We start from the raw sequence: 19,639 nt of genomic DNA, 5'->3' as shown, positions 1-19,639 counted from the left end.
CAATTGCTTTCAGGCAACACGACATACAAAATGTATTTTCTTTCTCCTCTTTCTAGCAAATTGTCACTCCTCCAGCACATACTGGCTCATTTTTCCTGAAAACTCAAGGGAATGGAACACCCATGCCAATTCTACATGATGTAAGTAGCTAGCCCCCTAAGGATCTCTTGAAAAGGCAAGCACTAGGATTGTTTTCTGAATACTTCTTTAGCTAAAATTACCACAATTCAGGCTTGGGAATTCTCTAGAGACAGATGTACTGTCATGCTTGGGTAGCAAAATAGAGATATCACACTTCACAGGAAATTTTTAAAAAAGAGAGTATTCAAAGTTTATTGCTGCCAAATAATTTTAAAAGCTGATTTTTTGCATCAAAGTGCTTCCTAGAAAGATGCAATAACGTGGCAAGAAGAACCCTGTGATGTGTGTGTACCCACAGAATGAGATTCTCACTCAAAGTCTTAGGTTCTTATAACAACACACACACACTAGACTTGAAGTACACATCTCTTAATATACTCTATTACCTCATTGTCATTTACTTGTTGGTAATGAATGCATGTGTTAACAGAACAGCATGCTGATGCATTTTTTCTGCCATTGTATGTAACATATTTTCTAATTCTTCTGCTCTATTCAGCATTTGACCCTAACGATAGGGGATTATGGTATTAACTCTCTACACAGCACACATTCTTTACAGACTTTCACTAAATACTGTAAGCCTGCTGCAGAGCGGAATAAAAGTGAAAGCATACCGTCTGGTCTTAAGCTGTGCACACAGAGGGTCGTGATCCAATTGGAAGGGAAGTAGAATTTTAAAAAGAAAGAGGTTTGACAAAATTTTAATCCTTGTCATTTTCATTTCTCTTACCCTGTGGATTTGGGTGATTTTATTTACACTGTCAGCTTGAGCCTAGGGATTGAAAATCAGGCTTTTATGGAGATTATTAAAAGTACATACAGTACACTAAAGGCTGGACCACGGCTATATGCTACTAAAAATATGAATGTGGATGCTCTATATTATACATTTAAGGAAATAAGTGCCATCCTCTCTGCAAGGCTGGACTTAGCAGTTAGGCTCGTTGTCATTATGCCGAAATGCATGTTTTAACAAGGGTATTTATGGGTAGTTTCAGAGTGCTGAAGGTCCATAAGAATTGAGAGGTGCCTTCAGGTGTCTTTTAAAGGAACGAGGCAGCAGCATTTTAGGAGCAGCTGTGGAAGGTGTCCCTGTTGAAGGCATACCTGGACATTGAAGAGCTGCTGCTCTCCCCACTCTGCAGCCAGGGAAGGGCAGCCTGACATCTAGCCCAGCCTAAAAGAAACTAATGTCTCACCACTGCTGACCTTCTCCTGAAAGTCTTCTGCTGAGGCTGGCCTTGGTCCCACCCTGTTGGAGAGCTCCTAAGCCAATGTCCAGGCAGGTAGGAAATGGGTCAGAGATGCAGCGTGGATGTGCAAGGCAGTTCTTCAAGGCAAGCTGAAGCCACATGATTGCCCACTGTGAGGATGCATCATCTTCCAGATTTCCCAAGGAGCACCCACGGCTAGACCTCTGTGCACAGCTGGCCATGCTGGGGCCAGGAAAGGATGACAGCAGGAGGAAATGAGCCCTGCCACCTTCCCAGCAACACAGACTATTTTCTCATGCAGTGTAGGCACAGATAATGCTTTGTAGGAGCTGCCTCCATGCCCTTGGAGATTTTTGGCCCCTTGAGCAGGGCACATCTTTCTCCCCTCATTCTGAATGTGTGATTTTGGGGTAGGAGCTAATACAGAGCTCCAAACAGGCATGGAAACGCAAGTAAATGCAATGAGGCTTTGGGGCCAGGCTACAGTAATCCACGAACAACCCCCAAAGAGGCTAAATTTCTCAGTTTCCACCTGCCCTGTGGAAGTGCACACTGGGTCTGTCACTGGGGAAATGCAACAGCACTTGGTAACCATGTGAGAATTTCACTGGGACAGGGACACAGCCCCAAGACCTGCAAAAATGTCACACACACACCCCCCCTCCTTCACTCCTCAGTCATGGACAGCCGTGTTAAAATTGCAGGATTGAAGCCATAGTCACTCGTATTTCACAGAGACCTTACTAATAAGGTTAAAACAATCCTGCTTGGACTCTGGGAAATGGGAAGATAGCTTTTCCAGGATTTTTCTGCTCAGGGAATCAAATATGTTGTTTTTCCATCCAAGGAAACTGTTTGCTTGAAATCAAGATACGTGACTCTCCCTGTCCTTACAGCTCTGTAACCTTGGCTATCTGAGGCATGTAAAATAGGGGTTTATTGTGCTAAGGAATGAAATGGGCAGAGGCGCTTGCACAACTTGGCCATCTCACAATTGAAAATGGAGTTAAGCTGGCTCCACCTAACCAGAGTGCCAGCAGCACGGCATTTGTGAGATGTGCTGCTTCCATGCCTCCCTCAGCCAATTTTCAACACTCTTAGGGTGCCTCCTGATAACAGGGCCAGAATCAAAGCCCACAGAGGACAATGGGGATCTGTCCTTCAATGCAAGTGGCAGGTGGATCAGGCCCGTTCCGAAAATTTTGGCTGCTGCTCTGAGTGGTTCTCAGTGTGCCAGGGTCCCACTAAGACATCCAAATTGGCATCTCATAAAAATCAAATTGGCATCTCATAAAAATCCAGGCTCAAAATGACAGCCTTAGTTTGGAAGTCTGACTGGGGCCTCATTCTGCAGAGGTGTTCAATGCCCTCAGCTCCCACTAAATTCACCGCGAGCTGAGCAGGCTCAGCACTTCTCAGGATTGCTTGTGCTCTGCAGGATTGGACTTATTGTCCTTAATACTATCTCATTCTGGTTATTCCCTATTGCCCAAGGATAATCCCAGGGCATTATTCCCATTATGCCACTTGCCATTCCCATTATAGTCTTTAACAATGTTTTAAACCTATCTTTCATTTTTAATTTCCTTAGCAAAATATCTGTATTTTAGTAGTATGCATTTATGTGGTCTTCGAAAAAATGTGGTTTTATTATACATACGGCATTATCATGTAGCTTCACTATTTTATGAGTCTGGTGGATGAAAACAACTCTGAATACAAGGGAAATCCATATGTCTAAATATTTTTAGTATGAGCACTGTTACCTGTTGCCAGCCATAACAGTATAATTAAACAGCACGAATTAAAACAGTGCACCACAGGAATTCTTGCTGCTTACCTGTCTCTTTCATGCAAGGGGGGATTTTTTACTATCTTTAGCCTGGAGAGGAAGGAAGAAGGCATCACAAGCATTTTATGTCTTTAGCATGTGCAAGTTAGAAAGCAGAGTAAGGGGATCTTGCAGGTCACTGTAGTTTCGATTCATCTTTCTCCTTGATTAATTGCTAAGCTGCTGCCCAATGGTGGCTTCAAAATAATTCATCAGCAAGACATCTCCAGCAGCTCTGTGGTGCTTTCTTGTGTCAGAGCCACCTGGTGCAGCACGTGGCTCTGCATGTGAGAGTTCTGTCACGATAAAACGCTGTCCCCACTCCTGCCTGCCCCTTCCCTAAATCCCATTCTGTCCCTTTTTAAAGCTCTGCCTCCTTAGGTGGTCAGGAGCTGTGAGTCCTCCACCAAGCATTGCTTTAGGGCCAATGGTGATTTACACCTGAACCCTAAGCCAGCAGCAGCAGTGTCTACCTACATCACCCTCAGAAATGTTCCCCTGAAATGCAGCTGCTTCCCTTCCTCCCTGGCCCAGTTCAGGTCAGCACATTTCCAATCTATAGAGCCAGATTTTGGAAAGCCCAGGTACCTGGCCCAGAGGAGGGCCAAGCCCAATGTGAGGCAGCATAGAGGCAGAGCTCTAGCCTGTTTTCCAGCCTATTTTATGACTGCTGGCTCCAGAGGGATTGATTTGTGCGTGCTGCCCACAGGTCCTTATGTCCAACTTGAGGTCATGGAGGAACCCAGGGCATGAGGAGCTCCTGTATCACCAGGCTGCTTTTTTTCAGTGATGTCTTAGTCATTGGACAGTTTGACACATCATGCAAGACAAAACTTTTCAGATTGAGTTAAAATTGACATTTGGAAGCTTTAAAAAAAAAGAGAAAGAAAGAAAGAAAGAAAGAAAGAAAGAAAGAAAGAAAGAAAGAAAGAAAGAAAGAAAGAAAGAAAGAAAGAAAGAAAGAAAGAAAGAAAGAAAGAAAGAAAGAAAGAAAGAAAGAAAGAAAGAAAGAAAGAAAGAAAGAAAGAAAGAAAGAAAGAAAGAAAGAAAGAAAGAAAGAAAGAAAGAAAGAAAGAAAGAAAGAAAGAAAGAAAGAAAGAAAGAAAGAAAGAAAGAAAGAAAGAAAGAAAGAAAGAAAGAAAGAAAGAAAGAAAGAAAGAAAGAAAGAAAGAAAGAAAGAAAGAAAGAAAGAAAGAGAAAGAAAGAAAGAAAGAAAGAAAGAAAGAAAGAAAGAAAGAAAGAAAGAAAGAAAGAAAGAAAGAAAGAAAGAAAGAAAGAAAGAAAGAAAGAAAGAAAGAAAGAAAAGAAAGAAGAAAGAAAAGAAAAAGAAAAGAAAAGAAAAGAAAAGAAAAGAAAAGAAAAGAAAAGAAAAGAAAAGAAAAGAAAAGAAAAGAAAAGAAAAGAAAAGAAAAGAAAAGAAAAGAAAAGAAAAGAAAAGAAAAGAAAAGAAAAGGAGTAAGGAATGTAGGAAATAAGGATGGAAGGGCTCAGTTGGGCCAGCAAGTGCAGACTTTCACAGATGATTAACCTGGAGAGTCCACAGGCATCCTGCCCAGTGTGTCCCCACACACACTGGCCCAGGGAGTCTGTAACAAACTTTGCACTTCATCATAAGGCAGCTGCAAATTTAATGAGCCCCAGGAAGCCAAAGGCAAGATGCAATGCGTTGTCAATAGCCCAAATCCTTCTAATAGAAGGGAAATGTTAGGTGAAATCTCCTGCAAATCCTAAGAAATTAAGACAGGTGAAGACAATCCCCTCTTCTGCAGCAGTTCCTGACAATCTGATCAACAGGAAAATTCCTTCCTTACCTCAAATCTGCTGATCACTTTAACCTTGAGCTTATGAGTGAGAGACATGCAGAGATCAGGGGCTCTAGCTTACCTCCTGCTTTCATGGTGCAGAGGTGAAAAAGAGACCAGCCTAGAAGTCTAGCAATGCACAAACGAAAAGTAAAAATGACCCTTCCTGACCTCCACAGGCAGCAAACAAAAGTCCTGAAGCATGTGATTAATAGAATAAAGCAATGGTGCAGATAAACAACCAAGTCTCTTTTCAAACTCAGCTGCTGACACCTAAACATCAGATACCGACTGATTCACATCACAAGCCTTGTTTTCTGTCCCTAAGAATTCTGTGATGCAATCATTTTCATTAATGTACCCAACTGCAGCCTAAAAACAATTAATTTCTCTGTCCCCAGTACCAGAATATAATTTCTTTGATGGATGGATGGAAACATCTCTCTAAAATTCCAGTTTGAATGTATTAATAACCAACTTGCATCCACTTGATCCCATGCCAGAATTTTTTTCTTTGCCTCTGAAGTTTACCTCCCAAATTTCTTTGTGAAAACTCCTTTCCATCTTAGTTTTGCTACATTAAGCAATCAAATTTCAGCATTTTCTTATAAAATAAAGCAAAGGTTTAGTACAGATTACCTTGAAAAGGTTCAAAAATTTAATTGTCTTATAATTATTTTTTGGTCCATTATGAAATAAACATATTAGTTGGAAGCATATACTGTTTTCTAATGGTTTTAAAATGCTTTTTTCCTCTCATAGCTACAAAGAAGACAGACTGGAAGCTTAGGAATTGATATTACTTTGCCCAGTTCCAAATAGAACCCATATCTTACTGAACAGGAATGGAATTAAAGAGAAAAAGAAAACAAAACCTTGGCAAATAAGTAAAAAAATTTGAACCTGGATACACTGGTAATTTTGAGTTTCAGAGTTCTGAATGAAGTATGTAGAAGATTACAGGAAAATTGAAGGAGGAATTTTTTTTAACAATTTGGAGTATTTCTAAACCTCACGTAAATGTCATCCATTTCAATTTTCTTAACCCTGTTTTTAAGTTCATGTTCTTTGAGTGTTTTTCCATTTTCATTTCAGAATTCAGAGGCCCCAGCTGCTGTCAACAAATGGAGTTGATTCAGATTTTAAGGGATGCAACTGCTCATATTTTCTTGGGTTTTAAGCTCATATTCTCTGACCCTTCCCTCTTCTTTCCATCTCAGCTCAGTTTAGGGCCCACATTCTCATAACCTGCACTTCTATAGTCACTTCTATGGCTAGAATCACTTACAGAGTTTCCCAGTGCTTTTGCTTTTATTCAGGATCCTCTTACTAGTAACATCCTACTGCTCTTCCCTGTTCCCTGCTCCTTCCATCTGGCCACCACACGGCTCTTACGTCTCCAAGTGCTGCAACTTGAAGAATGGACTAAAACAAAATAATGACTCCATTACATGACATATCTCCTGCTCGTAAATTTCAAAGCCAGATGAGACCATTATCACCTGCTCTGATCTCCAGCACAACACAGGACTTCCTGAGAGAGATTCCTCACTTTAGGATAGGAAACAGCAGCCCTGACTCATAGCTCTGGCCCAATGTAATGATGGCTGTCTCCCAAGAAATAAAAAGAGCGATCCTGTTTCATGTACTGTTGCATGAGACTTTTGATTGCTTGCTGCAGAAAACAAATGAACATAAATTTTAGGATAAGAAAATTCCAAACGTTATTCTCAGTGCTCTTAGAAGTTTGTTTCATACCAACAGTAAAAAAAAAAAAGGCATTATGGAGAAAATTATTATTGTTATTATTATTGCCCAAATTGCATGGTTAAAACAGCACATTTTGTCTTTAACTCTCAGATTTGATAACAAGAGCATATATATTTTATCTGAACCTCATAAAATCATAGCCACTGATATTTGTCCTCTCACAACAGCACAGCACTGGATGTTTCCTTGGAGGGGAGAAGTGACTGGTCTGTTGTTGAAAGGGTCACATTCAGGGTGCACTATAGCATTCAGTAGAAGGTTAAACATAATTCCTACTTCATCACTTCTCCCAGCAACTGCCTTTGGGAATTCTTCCACTAGCCTCAAATGGACAATATCAGAGGTAGCAATTACCACCTACTGTACACAGAAAACTGCACCCTGGTGTAAGCTGCTTCTCACAACCTTCTCATTCTGCTATGTCTATACTTTACCTACAGTGCTTTTTTTACCACTGTGCAAGCAGAGAACATGCTTTTCCTAGACCAGATCCTTTTCTCTTGCCTGCTCCCTGGTTCCCAAGGAGCTGCTCTGCCCCTGTGTGCCTGGGCATGAGCATCCCTGTGTGTGTGTGTGTGCAGTGCAGCCGGGGAAGGAGCAGCTGGATCCACCAGCAGCCGTGCAGGCGTGCAAATCGAGCGAGTGTTTGGTCCGGGGGCCATTCCCAGCCCCGTCCTCCCAGCAGCAGTTGGCTTGCTCCTGGTGGAGAGAGAGCATATGTTCTGCTCCACACACCCTGTCCTGTGATTGCGCTGCCCCAATTCACTCTGCCTACCACAGGTCCTCAAATCGCATTTCTTACCTCTTGGTTGTTGTATAGGGTCCACAAAAACGTTCAGAGAAAGTGAGTGTCTGCACTGCTCTCAATCTCTACCAAAACCATAGAATGTATTAGCCAGAAGAGGGAAGAGGTCTGAGCTAGCCAATGGGTGAAATAGTGCAGGGATCATCCTAGAGAAATATAAGGTACTGTCCAGGTGTTCATGGAGAAATAGAGTATGCAAAATAGGTGAGAACCTTGTACCAAAGGGTCAGGGAACCTGTAAATGATCAGCCCTGTGAGGTTTCAGACAATATCCACAAGTCCATCCACTACCTGCACACACTGAGATTATTAATCTTGCCACAGTGCAATGCACATTACTGCTGAAAATAAATTGACACTGATGGGACTGACTTTTGCCTTGCTTTGCCACCCAGAAAATTATTGTCCAAAGACCTTTCTTTCCTTGCTTCAGACAGACAGACAGTCCTGTGAGGTACAGGTAAAGAGCACCTATCTATCCCTGGGCAGTGCTACTATCCTTGGAACCTGGTTTCAGCATTGGTTAATTATTTCTGAACACCAGGGTGGTTCCCATCCAGCTGGACTAGAGCCCCTGCAGTCACCCTGTCATGAAGAGCTGTGCTCCTCCCAGTGCATGGACTGGATGAGGCTGGGATTTCGGGTCCACATTCCTATTTCCATTCCTAGCAAGCCCAGCAGAAACAACCCCAGCAGACTTTGGTGCCTTCCCTCTCTGGAGAGGGGGCATTCTGACCTGGAAACATGTGCTCACTGTCAGTGGCAATTTATCTTTCTTTCTACCTAAGCTGAGTTTTCTGGATGAGTGTCCTGACTCAGCCCTGGTCAACCACAGCCTCTACCTCCCTTCCATGTGTGGATATGCATAACCTGAGATTCTTTAGCAGATCTCCTTGTTCAGGCCCAAACTCTGCTCTGCAAGTTGGCATGGTGGCAGAATACCAAGTAGGAGGTTTTGGCTTGTGTGTAGAATTTGGAGAGCGGTTTTGTAGTAAGTTGCTATACTTTTTGGCTTGCAAGCCCTGGGAGCATATGGCCCATTGCTTGCAAAATGCTGATATTTTAAAATTGGGGGAGGAATAAAGCATGGCACATTTATTTTACTTCTTCAGTGCCACTATTTTTGCCAAAACATTCCCTGCCACACCATCCTGGATCATGCTGTTCTATCCATCTTTAAAGCAAAACCTCCACTAACTAAAAAGTTGATGCTGTAAGACAGACCCCAATAGGCCTGAGAAAAACAGTCTTCCTTTAGTTAATGTCCAGTATGAAATGCTGTCCACTCATTGCTGCAGTGAGTGAGCAGACAATGCAGCACTGCTTCTACTCATGCTGGAGCTCTTTGCAGCTGGCCTTGCTCATACTTTCAGCAAACATCTTTTCCAAGCAATCAAAACTTTATGGACTGTTATTTCCTTCCTCTTGACTTCCCAAGAGCTAACACCAGCACACTCGAGATGCTGCAGCTTATCTTTTCCACCTTGAACCAGTGGTTGACCTGAAGAGAGGGATGCCAGAAAAGAAATAGAGTTCCTAAGTACAGACAGAAGAATAGTGCTAATCTAAGTAGAGCTCAGCTAAACCACTGCAGTAGCTGTCAAAATACATCAGAAATTTTTTTTGGTATGTCTTCCCCAAGCCAATTAATCATGTGCAAAAAGTTTTGCAAAAAGTTAGTTGACCATTAGATAAAGGTGATCTGCAAAATATTAATTTACTTTAATTTTAAAAATGTTTTTAGTAAGACTGTTAAGGGAAATACATAATCACAGGGCTATGTGTGAAGTCTTTGTTAAGGATCATAATAAAGGGCTTCCTCTGAGAACAGAAAGAGGTTAATTGTAAGGTACCATTATTGTCTCTGTTGGGTCCAATTTTATTGCCTATCCATTTGAATGGCTCAAAAAAAGATAATATAGAGGGCTTGAAGATACTTGGGTGATGCCATCATAATTTTCTGGAGCTGGCTCCACAATCTGGCTGTGTGTAAAACTTACTTGCATAACCCTGCCAGTGGTTGTAAGGATTGACTTTGAGTAATAATAATTATGAGGGGCTGTGAAGAACTCCAGGTGTATTTCTCCTTAATTGGGAAATGTGATGGCAAGTTAGCTGAGTTGAGAATTACTTGAACAGTGCCTACTATCCAAACTCTCTAAATCTTTTCATAAACACACACAGTCGCTCACCTGTGGGGTCTTTTAGGAAGAGAAAATGAGGATTCACAGAAGGTAAATGGTGATGGGCCCAGTTCCACCTACCTTAATTACTTCAAACAATTGTTTAATGTGCAAAGATCTGTTTGTTTCAGTGGATTATGTGCAAGAATGAAAGAGTCATCACTTAATGTGTGTCACCTCACAGAGCAGAAATTAAAAGCCAGGAAATAAGGTGGGTATACTGAGAAATCAAATGTAGAAAACCACAGCATGCTGTAATGACATTATATACACATTTAAAAAATATTCCCTCCTCTATTTTTCTCTTTATTTTCATTCCCTGAAATACAGTTAAGATACATTTTATGTTGGAAATGCCCAGAAAAAAATGGTTCAATGATCAGAGATAATAATGGCACATGATCTCACATCTTTGTGGAATAATCTGCCTGTCATAGTGGCAGAAGACTTATCCTTAGAGAAGAGCTAGCAAGAGCTTGACTGAGGAATTCAACATGATGGACAGGGAAATCCATTCAATGAACAGTTAGCATATGCCATATCCTGCAGGAATGCAGCCCTTCTATTATCTGATGGCTCTTGCTGATGCAAAAATCAAAGATGTCTTGGACTATCAGGAGAAAAAAAAACAAAACAGAAAGATGCTTTGTCATTAAGAAAATGAGGATGGGTATGTTTCCATGAGCTGATTTGTAGGTGATCTACACCTTATACATTCAGGGATGAACTCAGGGTGTCAGAAGAGATGAATCTTCCTGCCCATGCCACAGCTCCTGGGGTGGCTTTCCACGGGTCACTGCAGCACTCCCCAGCCTCCATGTCCTCCAAACACACTCACCAAGCTCTTATGACACCTAATTCATCATTTTATAGTAGTATCTCCCTTACCAGACCTGGGGATTCCTGACTGAAAAGTACCAGGGAAGTTCAAACTATTGTGTTATTTTCAAGTGTGAAATCCTAATGACTTCAGCAGCTTTTCACTGCTCACTGGGCAGCCAGTGAGTGGCTGGAATTGACAGTTCTGGCTGCCTTATACCACTCGTGTATCCATGGAAATGAACGACAGATCTGCAGAAACAGCAAGAAAGTTTTTAAAATAGGACTTTTCTCCATAGCAGAGAAAAATAATCACACTAGAAGACATAAATTTCAACAGAAGGAATTCAAAGCACTTTCCACGATTTGCTGCTTTTCCGTGCAACTCCTATGAGCGAAGCAAAGGGCTGGGAGGGGACATTGTGACACCAGCCAGGCCAGGGATGGAGGGAATCAGCAGCTGCTCGGCAGCAAGGCACTGCAGTAGGGCACAGGAAATGCAGATAACCATGCCCAGTTGAAACCAGTGCCTCCGTGGAATTATCTGGTGTGGAATTTGGCCTGGGCAGTTTGCTTCACACCCCCACTCTTTGCAAAATCTTTGCTGCTGAGGTTTTTTGCCCATCCATTCTCTAACGTCAGGAAAGAAAAGAGAGTTTTAAACCAGGAGAAGCTGCAGAGGCACAGCTGAGTAGCTCTGGCCACATAGTCAAGTGTTGACTTTCAAACTCCAGGGCTGAAAGTCAGGCCTTAATTTAGTTTTGTCTATATAAATACAGTGTTTGTGGAGCTGATGAGAATGAGGAACCTTCAAAACACAACCCATTCAAATTATCCCTGGTATTAGGTTCTACAAACCCTTCAGCCACCACTCCTTTATGTACTACAATGCACCGACTGTGGAAATGAGAGAATAATTGAGTTTCCATGCTCTCCACCCCCTTCCCCAGTGCCACAGTTCTTATAAGCCCTTCACAGCACAAGAGTGTACAAAAGATACCATCTTGTGTGCATCTTGTAGCATAATTGAATCAAGGTTGTTTAGCACTAATAAGGTCTCTCTGGAGCCCAGATGTTTGATTTATGCAGTGATATACAGGAGAAGGGCAGCCCAGCAGCAGATTCTCTCAGCCACTGCCTTGGCCAGCACACAGGGAGCCCAGGGGTGATGCAGGTGCAGCTGCTACTGACCCAGGAGCTACAAGTGATCAAACAGCTTCCCCTCATTATTGTATCTCATCCACCAACACCCTTCCCTCAGCCCTGTCTCTCTGTATACACCACCAGACTCTATCATGACTTCCTCTGTAGTTTTCCTTTACTAGTGCTGCCTCATGTTCAGTTTCTATCACCCTCCTGGTATCCTTCTCCTGTCTGAAAAATGTTAACCCTTCATTTTCATTAATTTACTTCTCTGCATGGTCACAGGCAATAAATATGAGACCTCAAAGGTCATCATACCTTCAATCTAATCAATTAATTTAACCCTCTGTAGTAGGATTAAATTAATTTTTTCCTGCATATGCACTACTCATCACTTTTTACTCATGCAATGCAAACTATACACTTCATTCATAGAAGAGATTGCAAGGCTGCATCTAAAGCTAAAGGACCCAGAATATTCCTTCAGGTCTTGGTGGAATCCCAGGCTGCACACTGGTCTCTACAGGAAAGGAGAAATCTGAGTGCTCAGTTAGACTGGACTCCTTGGTCCAGGGAGGGGGTGTGACCCTGCATCCTGCCATGGCCTGGACCATTGAGCTTAGACACAACTCTCTCTGAGCAGAAGAAAGAACAGGGGTATAAGAGGAGGGTCAAAGCATGTATTGCAGAAATAATTAAAGGTGGTAGGCACCTGATTTTGATAAGCAAATCCTCTGGAGTTCCAAACTTCCCTTCTTTGTAGCCTTTGATCCTGTTCCTGTGATGCTGGTGGATCACATTGATACCTCAGTGGGGCTCCTCACATGGAGGAAAATGTGTCTCAGGCTGTATTTGCCAAATCAGAGCCTACTTAGTAAAAGATTGGAAGTCCTTCTGTTGAAAAGCTGTCCCTCTTTATGTAAGCAGGAGTGAGAAGCTCTCACTGGTCACCTTCAGCTTCTTAACAGAATACCTCAGTTGCAGCAGGGCTTGGCTCCTTTTCTCATTTATCTTTGCATCTCAGAGACAATTGTCATAACAAATTTTGCCTGCTGGACGACCAATGTGACAAAAGAAGAAAACAAAACTGGTTTGCTACATCAGTTCTAACTAGCACTACACGTGTGAGTGCTCACTACTGGAAAATCTGAAACTCAGATAAAAATCACTAGGCTTTTTTTAACGCCTGAAATGAGCCATGTTGTAAAGGAAACCTGCAATAATGAGATAATACAAATTAAAAATAAATAGTTCCCATGTTTTCAAGCAAGCAAACAGCATGAAAGCACTGCTGAAACAGGTATTTAAGTCCTATTATTTGAAGGTTTGTATTTTCTTTTGCCTGACCTGTGGTTTATTTGAAGGAATACGAGATTTTTTTGTAATATTAAATGTTGATATACTATATTTAGATCCAGAGATCTTGAATATTATAAAATTACAGGATACCAATTGTTACATAAAATATAATTCAGTGTTGATATCTTAATCCCAAAACATTTACTGAGCAGCCACAAAAAAGCACATCAGTTTCTACTGTATATCAAGAGAAATAAGGCTCAAGCTTTAAAGAAGGAATTTTGAAATGCTGATGTCCAATACTAGTTAATAACATCAAGAATAAGGGCATCAGAGAGATAACTGTTTCTAAGGTTAAAAATCACCCTAGATATACCAGACAATGAGAGGAAAAGTGACTTACTAACATTTGTTCTTGATGGTGTCTTCCTTTTCCTCCTTCAGCTGAAGCTTGGGACAGCTGTTTGTCTTCAAATGCTAGAGTACAAGGACGCAAAAAAAGGTCACAGGAAAACATCTCCTGTGCAAACTAGAAATAGGACTGTCCTTTTCCAGTTAAAAAATGTTTATGTGAATGTCAGTCTTATGAAGGAGACAGGGCTAACTGAAGTGGAAACAGGAGTCTTCTCCTCAGGCATAGATTAGGTGGTAGCTTCTTGCCAAGGTGACACTGGTGCTGCCTGGGATGAAGCATCCTCCTATTCTGTGCCCTTGTCCATTCAACCTCTTCCCTCTCCTCTCCCACGTACCACGGAGATGTCCCCTTTGGTGACTATTTCCCATCTGCTGCCCCTTGCCTGACCTGCTTGTTCCTACATGGCACATTCAGAGAATTTCTAGGGCTGGAAGGGCCTCTTGAGATCACCTGGACACATCTCCTGCTCCAAGCATGCTCAGCTGGAACAGGTTGTCCAGGAATATGTTCAGTTGGGTTTTTAATAAGTCCACAGCCAGACACTCCAAAACTTTCTTGGGCAACCTATGCCAGCATTTCAAAACCCTCCCAATATACAAGAGGGATTTTTTATTTTTTTTTGCTGAAATGGTATTTCCTGCATTTCAGTGTGTGCCTGTTGCTTTTTCTTCTGTCACTGGACAGCACTGAGAAGTGTCTGTCTCCATTTCTCTATTCTTCACCATCAGGGATTTCTACACATTGATATGATACCCCCCAAACTTCCCCAGGCTGAACAGTTCCAACTCTCTCAGCCTCTCCTCTCTATGAGAGAATACTTCAGTTCTTTCATCATCTTCTTGTTCATTCGACTTGTTCCAGTATGTTTATTTCTCCCTTTTACTGGAGACCCCAGAACTGGAGCCTTTCATTTTACTTTTCATCTCTCTCACTAAATGCAACTCTGGCTTTGGTTTTCCTAAGCCCAACTCCATTCTTGGGCAGTGTCTCTTTATTCCTCACAGGTTACCTATCTCTCCCTGCTTCTACCTCTTTCATTCTTCTTTTCCAAGTTTGAGTTTTACCAGGAGTTCATAGTTACAGACCTTGAACCACCTCTGATATCCTGCATGTCAGCATAGATTTTTTTTTAACAGGTGGCCTTTAAATCAGCTCTTCTAGACCCATTTTTTTCTCCAGAGCTTTAGCCCGCAGGATTTTTTTAAGCAAGTCTCTGAACAAGACAAATTGTGCTTTCTTGAAGCCCAGGGTTTTAGTCCTGCTTTTTGCTGTTGCTCTTTTCCCTCTGGATCCTGAGCTCTATCATCTTACAGTCACTGCAGACAAGAATGCTCCAGCTGTCACCTACCTGTAGTGTTTTTCATTATTTTTAGGTCTGAGGTCCAGCAGAGTGCCTCCTCTCATCAGCTCCTCAACTACAAGTGTCAGGAAGCTGTCCCCAGTACTTCAGGAACCTCCTGGATTGCTTGTACCCTGCTGTGCTGCCCCTCCAGCACACACCAGGGTGGTCCAGTCTCCCTGTGGACTAGAGCCTGCAATCATAAAGTTTCTCACAGTTTTCTGAAGAAGGTCTGATCTACTTCTTGGTCATGCAGTCTATAGCATCACAATGTTGCCCATACTGGTTTTCCTGCTAATCCTGTCACATAAAGCTGTCCCTTTAACCCTGTGTCATTGAATATGAGGCCCATTCTGTCCACCCCGTGCCCTTCCTTTTCCTGTGCTTCCCTTCCCACTCCTACTGGTACCATATTTTTGCTATTGTTACGACTTCACTTTCCCCCAGAAAGAGATGGAAGGAACTTCTGACCAAAAGCCTCATTTCCCCATCACTGACCATGCCACTCTTTTCTCATGTTCCTTCATCACTTCCTCTCATGTTGTACATCAAGATTAACCTATGGGTGCTCATGCTTACAGCTCTCCTTTGCTTGTGTCTCCAACCATGTCTTTGTAGCATTCCTCCTTTCTGTCTTGGCCACACACTAGACTTGTTGCCCAGTTCCCACCCTTATGTCCACAAGCATCTGTTTCTGGTTTCTTTCCCAGTGTTCTTTAGACTCCAGCACAACCTTCCAAGTTGGCCGTTAGCTGCAGATTCAAATGGCTCCTTAAAACACACTTTTTTCAGAAAAAGTCTTTTCTGAAAGGAGCCCTCCTCCCATCCTAACACTAACCTGCTGCCATGAGTCCTTACCCACATCCTTATCACAGACCAATTCCAGCAAACACCACTTTCTGAAATATTGAAGATATACCATTTCCTTAGCAGGCAATGCAGAGTTCATGTAAAGCTCTCCTTCGCCCCTGACCTCACTCACATTTGTTTTATAACAGCTTATACCGCTTTAACAACAGTGAAGTTATTTCTGGTTTGCACATTGTGACTTGTGATCAAAACCAGGCCTATTGCCTATCTCTAGATACAAAAAGAAATGGCCCACTGAAACATTGCACAGTACCTTATTCTTGAACATCTACCTTCAAAGCGTGCAATTCACTTACAAATTATTAAAACCAGGCTATGGCAGCATCCTGAAAGACCAAGAAGGACAATTAGGTTGGTCCTTAGAACTCCAAGAGTGATTAGTGACAGCCATCAGCACACTGTAACTGCTCGTTGAGCTAGTGAGTCAGACAGCAATAAGGACTTTTAAGCAGCCAGCAAAAGCACTCAGATTCTTCTACAGGAGAAGTTTATTACAGAGCTCAGCATCTGTGTCTTGCAGCTGCCAAGTGTCCTCCATGTGTTGTTACAGCTGCTGATTCTGCTGTTAAGGAAGGGGGAGCAGAAGGATGAAAAGAGGCAGCGTCAGGAATGTTCAGTTGCTGTAAAACACTGCCAAGCAGATATTCACGTTATCTGTAGGCAGAAACTAAGCCATCCAAACATGTGAGCTCACGGCTCTCTGCCGGCTGGTCTCACACTACAGAGAAATCATGTGACAAAGCCACTAGACGCTTTTCAAACTACTCCAAATACAGGATCTGCTGAAACCCTGAAGTAGCATGCCCAGCTATATCAGTTTTGTGACGTGACATGCTGTGAGGACAGACAAGAAAAGAAGCAAGAGGCTTTGGGGAGAACCAAACCAAGGGGAAGCAAACTCCCCACTTTGCTGGCAAAGCAGTGCTCCTCAGTGTCAGTCCACTGCCATATTTTTAGTTCCTATCACACTACAATTCCACATAATTCTACACAAATAATTCTGAAGTATACTATGATACAGGAGCTCAGCCTCTACTTGGTGCACTAAGCACATGGCTGAATTCCTAGAGGCCAAAACTAGATCCTTTATATCTCAGTGGCTGTGGGCATAAATTCTTCTCAGAAAAACCACACTGTCCTCCAGCAGTGAATGGTCAACTAATCACTGGTAATCTTGGAAGGCAAAAGACCACCAACATGGCCTTGGAGCAGGATATTGTGCTAGCCCTGGAGCAGACACACTTTCACTGCCAGGCTTTGGACAGTTTTCTTCAGTCTGTGCCAACTTGTATTGATCCACGGTACCATCCACCACAGGTAGGACCACAGGATGATTCAAGTTGGAGAGGACATCAGGAGGAGATTTATTCCAAACCTTTTGTTCACATCTAACTGTTCTCAAATGAACTTTTTCCTGTGTTCCCAGGTATAAGCAAATCACATTGATTTCACCTGGCCCAAAGCAAGCACCTCAGAAGTCATTTCTTGTCCCACTGGGGGGTAAGATAATTTATTTATGTGTGGGCCAGGTCTTCTTGCTGGGACTAGCAGACAGTGAGCACAGCTTTGTTAGAGAGCACAAAGAAGACACTGAGAGACGAGTCTTCTGAGAGAAACTGAGGGATGTGTTAGCAGCCCTGGTGTGCCCTGGGGATCTTGCAGAGCCTTGGGCATCCACTAACTCCAGCTTAAAGCAGCACATCTGGGAGGAGAACAAATAATTTTTAACAGGAGATATGAAACTGATATCAATAATAAATCTATGACACTTTTCATAGGAGTAAAGAAATTGGTGTATTTGAGTAACTAGTTGTTGTTTGTCCAAAGGTTATTTAAAACAAAAGAGGAGGCATAAAGGTATTTTAATGGCTGTGGGTAAAACTGAGCTATGCGGTTGTATATGTGTGCGTGGCCTCAAGAAAAGGTGAAGGACACTGTGACAATGCTTTTTTTTTTTTTAAGTATTTATGCAAGAAGAATCTTCCAATTTGTCTCTGTAGCTGGTCTCTGAAGCAAAGGAATTTGTATATTGCATCAGGCAGTATCGTATTAGGAAATGTTTTTAACAGTATTTAGTGATTGAAAGTAAGATACAATAGCTTTATGACAAAGAAGCTTATGATGAAGGTCCTTTGTAATAGCTTTTATATTACTGTAAATCATGATGCTTATGGTTTACTTTTTATTAATTCAAATGAAGTGCAAATCAAATAACAGCTGACAGCATATCAACAGGTTAGTTTAAACAGCCGAATATTATTTTACTTCATATATATTTCAGCTTTTAACAGGATTTTTAATTTTAAATAGTTTTGAGGTTTTTCTCCATGTAATGTGGCTGGAAGGCTGCAAGATGAGAGCAATATTTAATTCACGCTTGTAAGATATGGGTATTTGGAACCCATTAGAAATTGACTTTTTGTTCTCCCTTTTAATTTTTATTCTTTCATCAGAGATGCCAAGACTAATGCTGTCATGACAGATGGAGAGAGCTCATAGAGACATTGTACAAAAATTACTGGAGCAATGTGTCATTACCATGTAGTACCTTCAAAATGTCACAACAAAAGTAAAATTCATTGTGAAACAGGGCTCTTCCTTCAGGGACAAGGCTTCCTTTAGGGATAATTCCACTCCTAGGTGCTGGACAGAATCAAACCAGTCTCATTTGCACGGCAGGAAATAGCAATATACATATGCTATACGCTTTCTCAAAGTCACACAGTCACTCACTGAGAGAGAACCTGCTCCCACTTGTCACCTACGTAATTCTGGGTGTCATTGACCCACTTCAATTATTCTGGAGTGTTCCAGCTCTTTTGTATTTAATTTGGTAATACAGTTGATCAAATAATGCTAGTTATGTCAGCCTCATAACAGTTATTTACTATAAATATTTAGCTATTTACCTCAGAAGCAGCGTGGTCAGCAGGCTGAGGAAGGAGATTCTCCTCCTCTACTCTGCTCTCATGACACCTCACCTGCAGTGCTGCATCCAGCTCTGGGGTCGCCAGCATGGGAAGGACATGGAGCTGCTGGAGTGAGTCCACAGGAGGAGCACAGCAATGATCAGAGGGCTGGAGCACCTCTGCTGTGCAGACAGGCTGACAGAACTGAGGCTGTTCAGCCTGGAGATGTGAAGGCTTTGGGGAGACTTTATCACACCTTCCAGTACCTAAAGGGGGCTGCAAGATATCTGGAGAGGGATTTTTCATGTGTAGTGATAGGACAAGGGGGAATGACCCCTTAAGGTGAAGAAGGGGAGGTTTGGATTAGATATTAGGAAGAAATTCTTTACTATAAGGCTGGTGAGGCACTGGCACAGGTTGCCCAGAGAAGCTGTGGATGCCCCATCCCTGGAAGTGTTCAAGGCCAGGTTGGATGGAGCTCTGAGCAGCCTGGCCTAGTGGAAGATGTCCCTGCCCATGGCAGGAGAGTTGGAACTAAATGATCTTTAAGGTCCCTTCAAACCCAAACCATTCTATGATTCTACAGTAAATTGTACACTATCAGTGGTAGTGACCTATGCTAATGTCTGCAAAAAATCATAGAGATGTAGCAAAACTTTTCAGTGTGCAGGAAAGCTCCTGATTAATCTGAGTAGAAGAAATGACATACTCTTTAAAAAGTGTGTAGGTCAACAATTTTGGCTAGAGCAGTTGGCCATCACAGCAGAGTCCTGTAATGGCTCAGCATAAAAACACAGGGAAAAATGATGCAAACTGTGTTAAAACACTACCTTTGCTTTCAAAGTAAAGCATCAGAAGTGGCACCATTTGAAAGATGATATAGTTCCACTCACAACTCAGAAGGTTACACTTCTTATTCAACCTTCATGGTTTTTTGTCCATGGAATTCTGTAAGGGTTTTGCTGTCAGTGGGATTAAAGGCTGTCTCTATGAGAAAGGACTGTTTTGTTATGTGCAGCTCTCCAACTATACAGAACTTTGTTAGCTGTGAGTAATCGACTAGAAAATGAATTTCCAGTAGCTATAGAAATGTTTG

This window comes from Sturnus vulgaris, chromosome 3 (assembly GCF_052056855.1).
Source record: "Sturnus vulgaris isolate bStuVul1 chromosome 3, bStuVul1.hap1, whole genome shotgun sequence".
NCBI classification, from domain to species: domain Eukaryota; kingdom Metazoa; phylum Chordata; class Aves; order Passeriformes; family Sturnidae; genus Sturnus; species Sturnus vulgaris.
Note: the sequence above shows the minus strand (reverse complement) of the source record.